The sequence below is a fragment of the Drosophila arizonae genome, chromosome 3 (genome assembly GCF_054131065.1).
Source record: "Drosophila arizonae isolate 15081-1271.41 chromosome 3, UAZ_ARI_1.0, whole genome shotgun sequence".
In the NCBI taxonomy this organism is placed as follows: domain Eukaryota; kingdom Metazoa; phylum Arthropoda; class Insecta; order Diptera; family Drosophilidae; genus Drosophila; species Drosophila arizonae.
In genome coordinates, this window is record NC_142923.1 from 15,425,413 (window position 1) to 15,439,150 (window position 13,738).

Genomic DNA, 13,738 nt, shown 5'->3' on the forward strand with positions numbered 1-13,738 from the left:
GCGCAGCCGAAAAGTCGTTCGAGCACTAGCAATGCGCAATGCGCGCATTATCAAACAGAGTGGATGTTACTCTCGCGCTGACATGTGGATTGAGTTGTTAAAGCTGTTTTGTATACGAGGCTTAATAGGAAAATATTGATATAGCACTCATAAATATAAACTCTTTTAATACCTTTGTTATATTATCTTTTTTTAATAAGAAACAAGATTTCATTTAAATATATACAAAACTTAAGCTCAGACAAAAAAGACGTTGAGATTACTTTCGCCTCTATATGTTTCTTTGTCAACATAGAAACACGGACGCAAGAGCGAGAGCTTGAATAATAGCATGATTCTAAGAGAATATACAGCAATGGAAGAGAAAAAGGGAGACAGGTAAGAATTGAGAGAGTAAAGCCACAGAACAGGTAGTTGTAGTTGGAGAGTAGCTTGGAACACATTGGGGCAGCTGGGCGGGAGTTTTATGATTGAAATCGAGTGGAATCAAGTGGAACGAAGTAGTTGTTATATTTGATGGGGCTTAGTTGATAGTTAAAATCAATTTAATTAAGCTCGAATTTAGAATTGCGTGAGTAACTGAGTGAGTGCTGTAGCCATTGAACTGCCGTTAACCAGAAATTATCTAATATTCCGATTTCAGTTATAGACAAGCCGCAGACGACAATTAGAAGCAATGAGAGCGTAGAGTTATAAGTAAATTTAATTATAAGCGAAGTAACAAATTTATTTTTGTCACAGAATCTAAAGATTTATATTTGTAGAATTCAATTAATGGAAAACTAACTAAAATCTCGAATGCAGATTTATCTAGCAGATATTTGGCATGCCGAGCTTTTAGAGCTTTCTAGCTCAGTTTAGCCCCAAGTTAATATCAATTAGAGCGCATACATAAACCAGCAGCGAAGCATAAGGTTGTTGTACATGATATAGCCGGTGCTGGAGTTAGCTGAGAAAGGGAAATATTATAGCTATTGACAAAAGCTAAGTGCTGTAAATTTTATTCATTTGTTGCCTCGCCGCTCTCTTTCCAACTAATGCAGAGTTGTAGGCTTTCCTATACGGCGTAAGCGAGACGCACAGATTCAGCCATTTTATACACATATATAGGGGTGGAGCCAACAGAAAAAAGGACCAGGTGTTAGCAGATAAAATTTTAAAAGTGGGAAAACGTGCAGTAGGGACCTTATCATATTTAATGATAGATATATTTATGCATGAGAGTAAAATGCAAAATAAAAGAATACAAATCTTAATAGGAAATTAATTAAATTAATGGAAATTAACGTCATATATTTTATTTATACATTTATGTAGCTTTGACAAGATCATCCCTACTGAATTTCCCTTTTTAAAATTCCCTGTATCTATTTATACCCCGCCAGTTGTGGTTTGTAGGCGTTCCAATGCAGCCACCCACTGGCTGCGTCGCTGCGTCTGTGTGCTGCTGCTGCGCTGTCGCTGTCGCCGTCGCTCCTGCTAACTGTAAATCGTAAAGGTGTGGTGTGTGTCCTAACGGGCGGTAGGTGGAAGCAGCAGCAGCAGTTAGGCGAGGGCGAGAAGGACGATGGCGGCAGCAAAAGTTGATTAGATGGATTTCGTTTGGTTTTTGTGTTTTTAATCACACACCAATTTCATTTATTAAATCTTCGCATCAGCATTTCATTTTTCGTATTCTCTCTCTCTCTCCTTCTTCCGTTTTCCGTTTGCCGTTTGCCGTTTGCCAACAACTGTTGTTGCCGTTACTCTACCGACGGCATTTGTTCTCACTGTTGTTGTTGTTGCTGCTGCTGCTGCTGCTCGCTGGCTTTTTGGTTTTCTCTTTTTCGCACGCTTTTGTTTATTTGTTTTTCTGTTTGTGGAACTTTTTCCCATGTGTGTGTGTGCTTTTTGTATTCCTTTGCACTCACTCATTGTCACGAGCAATTTACGCTGCCTGCCTGCCTGCCTGCCTGCCTGCCACGCCCCCTGATGCTGCCTCTGCTGGGATTGGGTGGGCGGCAGCGTCAGCATTGTGAAACTTTTTACAAAATGAAATTGTTTTCGTATTAACAATTTCATTAAAATTAAATTACTTTTATTATTACGTCTCTGCTGCCATCAGAGCTGAGCTTTTGCTGCTGCTGCTGTCGTAGTTGCTGTTGTTGCTATTGCTCTTTATTTGCGTTTCATTTGTTCATCTATGCGCCATTTAATTTGCCTGCTCTCTGCCTCCTCCTATCTCGCTCTGCCGCTCGCTCTCTTCTTCCGCTGTTCTGGTTGAGCTTTTGCTCAAAAGTCTGGCGTTTGTTTTCTTTAGCTGTCAAACAAATTAATTGCGCTTTTAATTGATTTTGTGGGCCAAATGAATGAAATGATATTAAGCCGGATCTGCGCGTCAGCGAGAAAGAGACAACAACTGTCATATTGTATATTTATGTGTTCATGTGCGTGGATCGTGAAAACTGTTATATTAATGGAAATGCCGTTAAACAGCAAAGTTGTTTCTGTAGCCAGTGGGAAAGTTCTTATTTATAGTGGAAGCTAATTGGAATTGGAATGTAAGCTGGAATGAAATGTAATAGATTATGGAAATAGCTAATAAAGATTGATGTAAGTTTAATTAATTATATAATATTTATATATTTAATTAATTTAATGACAATTTACTTAATAATTAGTTTCATTAAATGTAAAGTATTAAGTTGATTAAATTATTATAATTAAATTTTTAATAAACATAAGAATGCCGAAAAAAGGTATTTGTCTTAAAACTCTAACAATACTTAAAAACTATTTTTTAATACTATTAAAAATATATTCTTACTATATTTATAGTTACATAGTGAAAAAATTAAATATTATTATTAAATGTCCACCATTTTCCGTATATGTGTATATAAAATTTATTAATAAATTAAAATATGTGTATGCTGTTATATTTTCAAATGTCATACATAATTCGAAGCTGGGAAAGCTAGAATCAGTTTGATAAGCCATTTATAGAGTCTAATTGGATTAGATAAATTTGAGTTAAAAGCTTTCCCAGATTAAAATAGATTTGAGTACAATAAACATCTGATGAGACATTATTTATATTGTTTCCTATATGTAAAACAAATAAATTTCTTTTACTTTTATATAAATATATATATAAATTTATTTATAATTTCTACATAGTCCCATCAATATCATTTCATATCTCTTCCATTGTATATCAACCCTGTTTCGACGTAAACAATTTTGTTTTGTTTTTTGTTTTTTAAGCTGAAACAATTTATTTTGAGTTGTCAAATAAAAGCAAATGAAAAATGCATCGAAATTTGTAGCGTAATTCTAGCCGAAGTTTAACATTTGACTTCTTTCACATTTCGGGCTCTTTATCGTAATTCTGTTTAGTCATTTATTTTATTATGCGTTTTATGCATTGGCCATTCAGTCGGAAAATGGCGGCACAGCGTGTAAGTGGCCCAAAGTGAGAGAGGGAGAGAGAGAGCGAAAGAGAGGAGGAGAGGTGGCAAAGAGTGATGGTTAGAGAGCTCTCAACAAAATTATGCGTTGGCCATAAAAAGGCCAAGTGGACCAGGCAATTGGACCACGTTTGCGATGACAGCACAGAGAATGAGAAAAGGGTCGAGAGGGAATGAGAGAGAATGAGAGGGACACAGGGCTGGGCTGGGTATAGCGCGTAAAGGCGTAGCCCCAAAAACAATTTGATGGCGCCAATAAATTTGTTTTCATGCCTCGAAATTTCGCTGAAATGTCGCACCATAAATAAAGTTGCCCCCGCCCCGAGCGCGCTCGCGCCGTGGAAAAGTGGGCGGGGCAGCGTCTAATGACAGCCGAAATAAGCGAGGATAACTGAGGAGCTCAATAAAAGTGACTGCTGAGTGGCAACCGCAATGTAATTTGGCTCAACTCGGCTAAAAGAAGTTAATAACATTTTGCGCAGAGTGTGTGAGGGGGTGGGGGCGGGCCGGGGCCGATGCTGGGGGAGGCAGTTCAGGCTCGCTGGCTGGCTGGCTGGCAGGCAGTCAGGCAGTCAGGCAGGCTATTCATTTCGAGCTGCGCCATTTTGGCTTGGGCAAAATTTATAACCGTAATTGAGCTGCCTGCTCGAACAGGAGCTAGCAGCTTTTTGGCTTGCGGGTCTGCTCGACTAGCTGCGCTGTCTGTCGGTCCGTCCGTTCGTCCGTCCTTCTGACTGGCCACGTAAAATGCATTAACTGCCAGTTGGTTGGCCTGCGCTCCAAGTCCAAGGCACTCGCAATTTGGTTTTCGAAAAATAAGCAATTTGTAAATTGAAAACGGTCGTTGAGGGGCGGTCAGAGTGCAGGAGGAGGAGGAGGAGTCGCACGAGGAGAAGTGCTCCTCCTACCGCCCTTCAGCCCACTGCTGGCCAGCGCTGGTCAGTGGGCGTGTGGGCGACACGAAACGCGGAAGCATGAAATTAATTATTTGCCATTAGGGCTAAGTAGATGATATAAAAAGTGGCAGCAGCAGCAGCAGCAGCAGCAGCAGCAGCAAGAACTTCTTCTGGGTTGGGGAGTGGTAGGTAGGTAGGCGTGGCTGGTGCTGCTCTCCGCAGGCAATTTAGACAGTCAAGTGCCCATATAAATTACATAAATTTCACCCAGAGTTTCGCACAAAGTGCGACTGCAAAATGGAAGTGGAAATGGAACCCGCCGAGTGCTCTATCTCGCTCTCTCTCTTCCTCTGTTGACTTCTTCGTTGCTTGTTTCTAGTCCGGTTGTGTGTCACTTCCATGGCGTTCCCTCTAGGAGCTATCAGTGGGCGATGGGCAGTGAGTGAATGGAATGAAACGGAAGTGATTTGGGTTGTTCAGTTGAGCTATTTAGGTTTTAGATGTGAGCTTACGCTAAGTGGAATGGAATGGAATTGAAATATGAATCGGTTAAGTTGTTGCTTAAATAAAATGGAGAGGGGTTTTCAAGGGGGAATTGAATATGAACTGAGATGCTGATACGAAATAAGTGGAATAAAATGATATGATATCGAATGGAATGAATAAGACATAATAAAAGTAAGACTTTTATAAAAAGGAATAAAGAGGGAGAGATACTCGCACCCTCTCTCTCTCTCCCTCTCTCACTGTTTTTGAGAGATATATACAAATAGGAAATAAAAGGGTTGAGAAGAATACCCCCATAATAAACGATAAAGTAAAAGCGATCTTGTAGAAAGCAGGGAAGGCGCTAATGTCAGACAGAATAAAGAAGGCGATAGAAAAAGCACGATGATATGAATGAAGGAGAGTGATAAGGAGACAAGGAGAATGAACATGAAAAGAGCGGAAGAGAAAGCTACATCATTAGAGAGAAGAGAGGAAAAATAGAGAGAGAGACAGAAAGACAGAGTGAGAGAGAGAGAGAGAGAGATACCGAGAGAGAGAGAGAGAGAGAGAGAGAGATACAGAAAATTGAGATTAATAGACTGAGAAATGTGTATTGAAGATATACATACATATAAGCAGAACGAACACACAGATACAGATTTTACAGCAAATATGTTATATAAATATTCGTTTTTGTTCTCTGATCAATGAAGCTAATTGATTCAAAATTAATTAACTTGGCGTGCCTAAGCTTAGATCTTTATTATGTCGGGTATACGTATAAATTATCTTAGCTATTCTGATTATATAGTTTCTAGTTCCATGAAATTTATGCTTATCCAAGTAAATCCCATCTAAATGAATACTAAAGAACCAAATGGTTTCATTGTATTTTTTACACACTTTGCAACACTGCCAGCGAATAGAAAACAAATCTTCAAGCGGAAAATCTCTCAAGAGCCACAGCAGCCCCCTTTCACCCACCCCTGCCCTCTGCTTTAGTTGCAGTTGCAATTTCCCAAGCAAGGGAAAAAAATAAGATGCAGAAGAAGAATAAGAAGAAGAAGGAGCCCAGCGCATCTATTATTAAGCAGGTAATTCCACTAAAACGATGAGAAGAAAGCAAAAGAAAAATGAAACTGGCAAATAAAATGATACAAAATGAAATAAAGTAGAACAAAGCAAAATGAAATGAAATACTAATAGAACTAAAACACAAACTAATGGCAGGAAAAACAATGAAATGGGACAGAGAGTGAGACGGAGAGAGAATGATAGAGTGGGAGAGGGGGGATAAAGAAAAGTTACAATAGACAAACTCATAAATCAGCGCGCCAATTTGCGAGGCTGACAGGCGGCCCCCAAAGCAGCCGCAGGAGAAGCAGATGAAGATGAAGAAGTAGAATAAGCCGAGGGAGTCAGAGCTCACGTAACGCAGCAGTAGCGGCAGGCGAAAATAGTTTCTGATAAGCAGAACGCCCAAAAGTCAAGTTGGGCAGGAGAAGGAGGAGGATGCGGCAGGAGCAGGGGAAGGCAGCCCAGGCAGGCGAATTCATTTCGTAATTGTGGCCAACGACCCAATCGCAAACAATAATAAATGGATCAGGCCGTGCCAACATGGCGGCCAGGCAACCAAGCAGGAGAGTGAGCGAGAGGGAGACAGAGAGAGAGAGAGAGGGAGTCAGAGCGAAGCAAAGTCAGCAAATAACAATAAAGGCAATAATGCAAGATAATAAATTAACTGAAATTCACTTAAATGTTGTGCAAGGGATTTGTATTGATGGCAATAGAGACCGACTGAGTGCGAGATGGGAGGCAGCGAGAGCGAGAGAGCGCGTGAGGCAGTCGACGGCGACGTCGACGCTGCTGCTCAGCTGCAAATTAATAAAAATAAATTGAGTTGTCAAAAATGATATGCCAAATAAATTCCAACGGTGAGTAATCGCTTTTAGTCAGGGCAGCAGCAGCAGCAGCAGCAGCAACAACAGCTACAACAATAACGGACCACCCACAGCGCACAATGGATGAAAGCTTTGCACTCGCACACACACACACGCTCACACTTTCACTGTGCTCTCTCACTCTCTCGTTGCTGGTGCTGCTGCTGCTGCTGCTGCTGCCTTACCGCAACAACCTCTTCCCGCGCTCACTTAACGGCAAGCATAACGATGAAAATCCAATTTAAGGCTGCCTCAGCGAGTGAGACGCTTTGTTCTTGCTCGCACGCGCTCTCTTTCTCTCTCTGTCTATCTCGCTTTCTCATACACACATACTAGCGCATAAGGTGTAATAAAATAAAGTAGCCTTGCCGTGTGGAGAAATTAGAAGGCAGGCAACTACGTCGACGTCAACGTCGCCCTGACGTCCTGGACGTTCCCATGCCGAAAATTCAATTTCACAATGAAAATGCGCGCACACCAGCAGCAGAACAAGTAGCAGAAGAACAAGAAGAAGAAATAGCAACAGCAGAAGCAGAAAAATGAGAAAATTGTCTTACGTGTGTGCGATAGAGCGCGAATACGCTGTGCGAACGGGCCGGCAGCACAGCTGCTGTCGGGCCGCTGCTTTGGCTGGCTGGCAGCGCAGCGCGTGCGCGACAAAAAATAAAGGGAAATACACAAACAGGCAGCAAAGGCGGCGCTTAGGGGGCCGAAGCGCAACGAGACGAGAGCTGAGCACGACAGCGACGACGACGAGCCTGCGGCCGAGCTGAAAAGCCCGAACCACCGAAGCCAACCCAACCCCCGTTGCGGCCATCTTTGGACGATGACAGCGACGTCGACGGCGACGGTGGCAGCGACAGCAGCAACAGCAACACAGCAGCAACAGCCACAGCGACAACAGCAGAAACAACGTCGCAGCCTCTGCGTGCGCTGTTAGATCATTCGCAATCAGCCGTTGCACGCGTTCGGTACACAGCCATTCCCAAGCATATAACAGTATAACAACAGTATTACAGTGCCAGCCAGCCAACGACAGTCGAACAGTCGAACAGTCGAACAGTGAGGTAGTCTATGCGAATCTACGTGTGGATTGCAGACGAGACAAAGACAAACAATTGCAATTTGTGCATTCGCGTCGGTTAACCCCAGGTGGAAAGTGCGAAAAGACAAACAATACCCAAAAACCCAAGGCAATCAACTCACGTGTGTTGAGCGTATATGTGTCTCTGTGTGTGTGTGTGTGTGTGTGCGTGTGCGTGCGTAGGTTTAACTGGAAAACTTTTATGTGCTAAATTTGAGCTTTGATTGAGTGTGACTCGAAAGTTGGTCCAGTTGCACCGTCAAAGTGCACACCTGCCCAAAATACCTGAACTCTTCTCACTCTCGACCCACTCACGCACGCACTTCACTAAACTTTTGACGCTTTGAGCCGCCTTTTAGACGCTGACGAAAGTTTACCTTTTGTTGCCTGCGCCTCGCTTGCTCGGAGAGTTCAGAGTTCACAGTTCACAGTTTTCCACAAGACAAGCCAAAGGATTTCTTTCCGTTCCACGCTTGAAGAATTACTGCCAAAATTTTCACAGACGGTAATAAGGTAAGTCGAAGAAAACTGCTGGAAGTTGCTTAGACGGTGGAAAATAATGAGATGTTAAGGATAAGTGCTGGAAGCTAATCTAATATAATAGAATTATGGGAAACTTGTAAGTTTTCTAATGTTAGTTATAAAGATTTGTCATGGATTTTATGCTGCATAGGTGCCAACTTTGTTGTATATGGATTTTATGTTTATCGCTTGAAAAACTTTATTAAATCACTTTAATTATATCTCAGACTATTTTTTGCCAATCTATCTCTCATAATTATTAGCATATTAATTAATTCACATTCAAGGTGATCACATCAAGTTTTAAAGGATATAGGATAGGGAAAGGATATTCTTCTAGCTAGGAACAACTTATTGCATATAAATTTATTTATTATTATTATTTATTTATTAAATATTAAAAATGTTGATCATTTATGTTTAAGCTACGTAAGGCTTGTTGATCGAATGGTAAAAAATATGATATAATGTCAAATGATAATACTCCATGATGATATTTTATGATATGGTAGAAAATATCTTCTGATCAAGTGAGGTCCTATATATTTTCTTGATCGTTTTTCTACATATCTACCTGTCGGTTTAATTCTTATTCATATTCAATCATACAATATGATTTTGTAATATCAATATGATTATATGATATGATATGATTCAGCATAGTGTTTTATAATCTGAAATATTTTGAGAAGTATAATACCTACCATTTTAGAAGTATAATACCTTTATAGATATATAAGAAATTCATAGCAAGCTTCAGCATTCAGACTCAACATATACATAAAATATTAAGAAAATTTCCTTTTTTTTTTATCAAATAAAACTCTAATTGACTCAAATAAAAATATTTCTAGTGTATAAAAAGTAAATATCATGATAGCATAAGCATATTAGAGGCTCTATAAATCAACATATATATGCATATACATATATACACACATATATGCATAACATCTTATATTTGGTATCCAAGCAGATTGTCTTTGAATTGAATTGAAGGCAAAAGCATTTTGCGCATAATTTATTTACACGCTTTTAATTTGTATTAAAAATTTCTTAATGAGTGCAAATGTGATAAAAATCTTGCTCAAGTGCTCTCAAGTACACAGACACATACACATGAGTGTGACTGCCTGTGTGTGTGTGTGTGTGGATTGCTTAAGTGCCTCCACTCCACTCGAAAGGGGCACACCAAAAGTGTTTGTGTTGATGCCTTTCCTGTGAGAAATCGCACAAATTTTGTGAACACTTCAGCTGCACATAAAAAAGGATGCGAGTAGAGGAAGGAGGAAGTGGCAGAGAGAAACAGAGAGAAACCGAGATAGAGAGAGAGAGAGAGAGAGAGAAAGGAACTCTGCTAGACGAGCAAAAGAAAGCTGTAGCTGAATTGCAGTTCAACACTCGCCCTGTAATTGGGTACAGACCCCAAAGTTGATCACTCCAAATGCAGTTTGAATAATTGATGATAATTAAAAGCAAAAAAAAAAGAAGAAAATGGGAGAAGAAGAGTAAGAGTGCAGAATGTCGGGCACTGCGGTTCCCCAGCCCCAGTCAGCTCCAATCGGCAGCCAGACACGTGCTGGAGCGGGACAGAGAAGGAGCCGAAAATCAATGGCCAATTTGCCAAACGAATCCAGAAGTGCGCCAGCCAAAGGGGGTGGGAGCAGGGCTGGCGGAGCAGTCGTACCTCCGGGCTATGTAAAGAAGACTGGGAGAATGCTGTAAAAAAAAAAACAACGAAACGAAAGAAAGGGCACAGCTACAAATTGAATTGATCAACCGCAAATTAATTGGCAGCCATGCAAACGCCAGAGCCCCAAACGGCCCCAACTCTGCAGCTCCAACTTCCATTGAGTGGGTGCCCGTTGATGGGGTCGAAAAATTCCGTTTTTTATTTGCTGCTGCTGCTGTCGCTTTTCAGTTGTTGTTGTTGTCATCGTCAAGTTTCGATTCGTTTTCATTTCGTTCAACTCAATTAGGGTTGGTTAGCTCTGCTGTGTGGCAGAGTGGGGCGGGTGGGCGAGTGGGGCTACGTTTTGGCGCACAAAAATAAAATACAATTTGGCATATTTAAATTAGCAAATAGAATTATCGTGCAAGTGCGCCTAGTCGGAGGTTAGTTGCCATGTTTATTGATTGCTTGATTGAATTGGCTGTCGAAATGCCGAAATGGGGAAATATTTTTGGAGCTGCGCTGGCATCCGCTGCCCAATGGGGCGCTCGGTTCAGCTCGGTTTGCCAGCGCGAATTCAAAATGCCAAATTCAAATGCTCCAATATATTTAACACTTTTAGTTGGCATTTATTTTGAGCTGGTGTAAGTGGTATTAGCTATGGGAAATTGATTGATGCAATTAGGTTGATGGATGGATGACAGTCGTGGGCTTTAGAGAAGGTTTTTTTGTTTGCTTTTTTTTTCTGGGAAAAATATTTTAATATTAATTTACAAGTTAAAAAAAATATGTATATTTTACGTTAATATTCTATTATGTTTTTAAACAGGCGATTTATAAATATATAGGGATTTTTATAATGTCTAGCAAATTAATTTGATTACTGAGTTTAAAAACATCAACTCAAAGTAAGTTTTTTGATCACTATGAATCTTCAAAACTAAAATTGCATTCCTGTCTCTCTCTCTCCCTCTCTCTCTCTTTTTCTCCCTATCTCTCTTTTTCTCTCCCTCTTTCTTTCCCTTTCTTCATTTATATATATGTGTGTCTTATTTGCTTGATCAACTGACCCCCGCAGACCACAAAACTTTTCTCTGCCCGGCAACAATTGAGATCGAACAGCCGCAAAGAAAGAAAAACTACAGGCAGCAAAAAAAAAAAAAAAAAAAAAAAAAAAAAAAAAACCCGTTGGCAAATGCACACAAAAAGCAATTTGCTTTAATTAAACAGAAAATTCAATCAAAATATTTATAATAAAACAAAACACCAACCACGCAATTGTCAAGAGTGCATATGAATATATATATTTATATATGCATATATATGTATATGTAGAGCTCCTATATGCGGGCGCCCCGAAGACGAATACAATTTGAAGGGTTGCCTTGCCCACCTCCTCTCTATCCAATCCACCCATACCCCTTGTCGCCTGGCACAATTGTTGACACTTGGACACGGATCACAGTCGGAGCAACTGCATCGGGCAGCGGGTGGCCGTTTTTTAGTCATCTTGTTGTTGTTGCTGTTGTTGTTGTTGTTGTGCCTATCGCGCACATAATTCAATTTAAACCCAGCCACAACTGATTTTTATTGCACGTATATACCCTAAACATAATTAGTAGAAAGGGTATTTGTAAGTTGGCCAAAGTTTTTGTCAGTTTTGAGTTGAGTTTGTGCATAGACTATGTCTGTTATTTATGTGAAGATTAATTATATATATCAAAAGATCGATAGGTTTGTAAGATAAGCGGATGAATTGTAACTTTATAAGATAAAAATTTTTCAGCAGAAGCTAAAAATTATGTAATAATTGCAACTGAATAATTAATGCAATAAAAAAACATTTTTTCTTATGGAGATTCTCTCATCCAGGCAATCATTTCATTAAGAAATTTCTATAATAAAACCAGCAGGAATGCTAAGAGAATTTGTGAAAGAAATTTGCATTAAATGATAAATTTTTAAAGAGTATGCCCCCAAGTCGAGCTGACATGCCTAGATCATGCTTAGCTGTGTTTCTATATATATTTTGTAAATTTTATTTTCTTTGTTTTTTTTTTTTTTTTTGGTTTCACTTTGAGCCTAGGCGCGAGCCAATTGACACAATCAAATGCGCTTAATGCAGCTGAAACAAAAACAAAAACAAAAACAACAAGCGAGAGCTGCAATCAACGCCAGCGAGACGAAACCACAGCAAAGGTGGGCGGAGGCAGAGGCTTAGTGGGAGGGGCTGGCGATGGAGAGATGGGAGCGGGGGCAGACTAGGTAAATTCTACGCCAGTTTAGTTTGATTACGCGGACGGACAATTCTAAAAACGGATGCACTTTACTTTTCGCCAAGTGATAACCTCATCATCAACATCATCATCATCATCAGCAACAACAACTGAGTGTGTATGCAGCTGCTCCTCTCTGCCCGCATGCTCCTACTCCACCTGATGCAGTGCAAAATTATCGCGCTTTTAGGCACAATCGCTTTGCTCTTGTTGTTGTTGTTCTTGTTGCTGTTGCTGTTGTTGTTGTTGTTGTGTGGGTGGCAGACAATTTTGCAAATGCGTTTAAGTGGCTCTAATGCAGGCGGGATGAGGCGTCTGGCCGGCCAAGCGGGGCTGCCTCGCACGTGGATACAACTATGGCCAGTTGCAGCTGATGATGATGCTCTAGTTGATGATGATGATGATGATGATCATGATGATGATGCTGTCTGCCAGGCGAATTATGACAGGCTGCTGTAAACGGCGTTCCTCAATTTTGCCGCGATTTGGCGAGCGATAGCCGAGATTTAGCCGGCCGATAAGTCCATTAGGGAATCAAGCGTACCGAAGTGACGCTATACATATGCATATGTATGTGTGTCTACATATGTAGGTCTATGCGACTGTGACCTTGGGGGCTCGACTCGATTGCCCATCCGATTGGAGCAGACGCTGAGCGCTGAGGCAAGCTGAGCAGAGGCAAGTGCGCGAATTGTTCTGGGGCACTCGGCTACAAATCTGGGTTAATTGTGCTACATGTGAGAAGACGAGAAGATTCTCGCGACTGTAACTGTTATACGAGTGAGATGGTATATAGAAACTGAAAGAACTAAAAGTTTTGACTGCTAGAAGTTTCAGATTTAGTCAGAAATGATCTAATCATATGATATCATATTATAATGCAAAAGAGATCTGTAATTTAGATACATTAAGATTCGATATGAATAGAGAATTGAACGACTTAATCAACTCTAAATACTTTTGTAGACCATATGTCTATTGATTTACACATATAACAGTTGATTGGAGCTATCGTGTTCAGTCACTAGTTGCAGAGCCATAATAATGGAGTGTCATAATAATAATCTATGCATACTCATAGTGCATTTTAGGTAGCATAATAAAGAATATTTTCAGAAAAAGGTCCAAGTATGTAAAAACCCAACTATCAGAACTTCAATTCGACCGATTCATCATTTTTTTTCCTATTCAGGAACATTTTTTAAAACTCTTAATAAAACGTAGCTTGATGATCCCAGTTAATGAGAATTTTCCATCTAAAAAAATAAAAGATTTCTTAGGACTTTGAGTCTTTGTGATAATCCTAGCCATTTCTGAAAATTTTTTATATCAAAATATTTATGTAACATTATCTGATTGAGTGTTCCCTTCAAATGATTAAAATGCTGTAGTTATAAAACAGAAATATGG

General features: G+C 40.1%; 1 protein-coding gene across 1 annotated transcript in view; it reads left to right on the plus strand.

Annotated features, from left to right (window-relative positions):
* The first annotated feature begins 7,648 nt into the window (after window positions 1-7,648).
* Drgx (Dorsal root ganglia homeobox) overlaps window positions 7,649-13,738 on the plus strand; it is a 42,081-nt gene continuing 35,991 nt past the window's right edge. The window contains exon 1 of the mRNA XM_018001825.2: window positions 7,649-8,371. The gene's annotated coding sequence lies outside the window, so the exon portion shown is untranslated. The remainder of the gene's footprint in view (window positions 8,372-13,738) is intronic.